General features: G+C 51.1%; 1 pseudogene; it reads right to left on the reverse strand.

Moving 5' to 3' along the window:
* Window positions 1-728: 728 nt before the first annotated feature.
* LOC123096931 (benzyl alcohol O-benzoyltransferase-like) lies at window positions 729-2,102 on the reverse strand (annotated as a pseudogene).
* Window positions 2,103-4,275: the final 2,173 nt, after the last annotated feature.

Raw genomic sequence — 4,275 nt, forward strand, 5'->3', positions numbered from 1 at the left:
CTACTCCCAACGCCAAGACATATAAAGACTTTCAAAAAACTAATCGAATCCTAAACATAAAATACTTTTGAATCAGTGAACAGCTTTTCGAATCGACAAACATGTTTTTTTGAAATTTTTTATTTTCTTAAAAAAGTAATGAACATTACTTTTGTTTACAAACTTTTTAAATGTATGAAACGGTTTCAAATTCATTAACATTTTTTGACTCAACAAACATTTTTCGAATCGATGATTTTCTAAAATGTTATGGCCATTTTTTTCAGATTTCTGAATATGTTTTGACTACATGATGATTTTTTCAAAATCATGCACTTGATTTTATTTCGTGACCATTTTTCCAAATTGTGATTTTTTTATAATATTGCGAACAATTTTGCAAAACGAGTAACATTTTTTGCCAACCACCCTGCTACTGATCGCTCATTGACTACTGCTCGTCTCGCAGCTATAAAACAGCGTGGGAGGCGGCGATTTTTAGTCCGAAAAACGAATCGTTTTCCACTTACAGGTGGCATTAGTGGGTAGAGGGTAATTTTAATGACGGACGACCAGAAGCGATAGCCGCTTTATTAGTAGGTAAAGATAAAGATAAAGACTAGGATATTTCCTTCAGAGATGTTGCAGGATATATAAGTTGCACCCTTTGCATGTGGATGTTGTCCGAACTTCCAGTTCTTGTCATCATCAGAGCTTTAATCATTTATATGTGTGTGAGTGTGGCCGAAGTTCAAATATAAGCGGTATGAGTGTGGGTGAAGTTCAGACATACTAGGCAGTATGAGATCTGTGAAAAAACTGGACTTGTTATTTTTCAGGCGTGTAATCAAGCCTGGAGCGAGGTTTCGATCTCTGCCGCGAACCGCTCCATGGCCGTCCACGGCAGCATGACCGGCACGGCCACGGCGTCCTCCCCGTCACCGTCCTTGACGGCCACGAAGAACGTCCCCCCGAGATGCACCTGAGACGGCCCGCCATACACCGGCTCGCCCCACCCGAAGTCCACGCGGTGGAACCCGACGTGCCGGAGGTCGGAGAGGAGGAACATGTTGGGCGAGTCGAACGGCGGCGGCCCGTGCAGCGCCAGCATGTTGGCCGCGGACCTCACGTGCGCGGCGGCTGCCTTAGCCTTCTGTATCATCTCCACCACGTCGCCCAGCGAGCTCCCGCCCATGTCGTCGGCGGGCGCCGCCGCTCTGAGCGGCACGCACGCGTTGCCGTAGTATCCCGTGGGGAGCCGCAGGGCGGCGTTCCTCCTGAAGCTCGCGATGATGCCGAGCCGCGCGACCTCGCCCGCAGGGAGCGCGAGCGCGCCAGAGGAGCGCCGCGAGGACCTCGAACGTCGACGCGGCCGGTGCACCGTGGAGGCGTTTCTTCAGCGCCGCGATGTCGGCCAGCCGGAAGACGAATGAACGCATGACGGTGTCGTCGCTTCCGTGGGCCGGGAACGGCAGGGGCGGCGTGACGTCGTACTTGTTGTGCGGCGCGTCGAGGAGGCCGCGGGACCATGAAGGCGCGACGGCCGGCGCGGGGAGCCCGCGGGCGAGGTCGGCGATGGCGGACATGAACAGGTAGACTCCCGTGGCGTCGCACATGGCGTGGTTGATGCGCATGCCGAAGACGAAGCCGCCGCAGAGGAGCCGCGTGACCTGGATCACCACCAACGGCCAGGTGAGCACGCCGCCGCTAGAGCAATCCACGTCGAGGAGGAGCTCATCCATGCACGGGAACGGCGGCGTCAGCCCCTGGCCACCACCGGCAGCCTCCTCGAGCTCGGCCAGCCGCACGTCGGCGTCGGCCTCCGCGAACAGCACGCCCTGGCCAGTGCAGTCCACGACCAGCTTGCCACCTTCCACCTCCCTGAAGCGCCCTGCGAGGGGGTAGTAGTGCACCAGCGCCTCCGACAGCGCTCGGGCGATGACGTCCACCGGGTCGTCGTCGCCGCGCGCCGGGCCGCCGCGGTGGACGAAGACGCCGGGCATGAGCACCCGCAGAGACTCCTTACTGTCGATGTCGGAGAGGCGCTTTGTTTCCTGGGGTGTCGGTGAGGCCGGGACGACGAGGACTGGCTCTCGCCGGCGCACGGCGAAGGTAAGCGTCATTGCACCCGGCGTGCGTGTGGACCTGAGGGTCAGGTGCTCTGTGTGGTTTTGAGGTGATCGCCTGATGCTGAATCTTATAGAGGATCTCTGGTCGTCGCTACTGTATTTCGACTCGATCAGCATGCAACCACGAGCACAAAAGTTTCTGCAAGTGCACGCCGCACGCAAATGCTTCTGCAAGTGGAAGTAGGTACGCAGTCGCCAGCCCTGATTTCTCTTACTAATGGAAATTGGAGAGAAGGCCTTTTTGCTCAAAAAAGGGTACGCATTACTGGCAGTGCAGGTAGTTCATGTATTAATGGGGAGTATAAAACTCTTTATGGCTCAATGATTGTAAAGAAAAAGCATGTCGATCTGGGAAAATGCCAATGGAGCCTGAGCTCCTTGAGGCCGTTTTCAAAACACCATTTACTATAACACAAGAAAAGATCGTTTTTTTAAACACACATACACATGTATACTATGTATGTGCAAAATTTTATAACATTTTACTTTCATATGTGGTGTACAAAAAAAAGACAATTTTGTATTTTCAAATGGGCTGATTTTGTTGTTGTTGGGCTGGATTTTTTTTCTGTAGAGCTTACCAAGTACAAAAAAATTTGACTCAAAAACTAATTGCAATGTTTTTCAAACAAAGTTTTATGGATCCGTAGTGAACATGTACAAGTTTTCAAGGAATTTATTTAACTTCTAAATATGGTTTTTGTTTTTCTTTGAAAATATCGGCCTCCTTGATGCCCAGACACCATAAGCCCGCACCCATGTTGATCTTGTCTGTTAGTCTAGTTTAATGTAGATAAATATGTCTGACTAATGATTGCCCTCTCATACTCCATCTTACGTTCTTATATGTTTATACACTAAAGAAATATTTTAAAGCACTTCAACCCAACAGAATTAGGCAAAATGGACAAAACTGACCTCAAGACCGCAACTATTTCACAAACTAAACCATAGGCGAAACAAATTCACCCAGCTAATCCTTTTGTGTAGCGCCGACCTGCTACACTGAGTAGTGCTTGATTGGCATGCGCTACATTCCTGACCAGCGTGGCATCCCCGGGTCCGGACCGGGCCCCACCCCTGGTTGTGCAGTGCCTAGGTGAAAGGAGTTGCACTACCTTGTGCAGCGCCTAGTGGAAAGGAGGTGCAATACCTTGCCTGTTTGAAATCTTGCTTCAGAGATGGTGGTCCCGTTTGTTCTCGTGCATAATCGTCGAATTATCGATGATCAAGGAGATCTCTACTGGAGCTGCAGGAAGTAGAGATGGTGCATTGCTGCTTGTGAGTGTCGTGTTGATCAGTATCTAGTGTCCATATGCACGTCTTATTTGTGTAGTAGCGTGTAAGTGTTTCGTCTATCATTGCAACAGATGCAGGCAAAGCTGCAGGTTCTTTCACCTCTTGTCCCTGTTAGGAAGGTGACCTTCCTCAGGTTCTGCAAACAGTTGGGTGAGGGTTTATGGGCTGTAGTGGATGTTTCCATTGATGGGTTGATGATGGAGCAAGGCCTAGCTATGGCATCCACCATTGCAAATATGAAGTGCCGGAGGCTGCCTTCTGGCTGTGTGGTGCAAGATACCCCCAATAGCTTTTGCAAGGTACACCTGTTGGGAAATGTTGCATGGAAAACAAAAAAAATTCTACGCACACGCAAGATCTATCCATGGAGATGCATAGCTACGAGATTGGAGAGTATGTTTACGCACCCTCGTTGACCGTAAGCGGAAGCGTTAAGTAATGCGGTTGATGTAGTCGAACTTCTTCGCGATCCAACCGATCAAGTACCAAATGTATGACACCTCCGCGTTCAGCGCACGTTCAGCTCTGTGACGTCCTCGCCTTCTTGATCCAGCAAGACGGGCGAAGTAGTAGATGAGTTTCGACAGCACGACGGCGTGGTGGCGGTGGTGGTGATGCTATCTTCGCAGGGCTTCGCCTAAGCACTACAAAAATATGACCGTGGGACGAAACTGTGGACAGGGGCGCCGCACACGGCTAAGAGATTGTCGTGGTTATGTGTGGCACCCCGTCCGACATATATATAGGTGGGGGGAGAGGGGAGTCAGACAGGAGGCGCCCCAAGTGGGGCCGAATCCCACTTGGGCTCCTGCCCAAGCCGCGCCCCCTTCCTTGTTTGTGTGCGGGAGGAAGGCAGGGGGAGGTGGCG

The sequence above is a fragment of the Triticum aestivum genome, chromosome 1A (genome assembly GCF_018294505.1).
Source record: "Triticum aestivum cultivar Chinese Spring chromosome 1A, IWGSC CS RefSeq v2.1, whole genome shotgun sequence".
NCBI lineage: Eukaryota > Viridiplantae > Streptophyta > Magnoliopsida > Poales > Poaceae > Triticum > Triticum aestivum.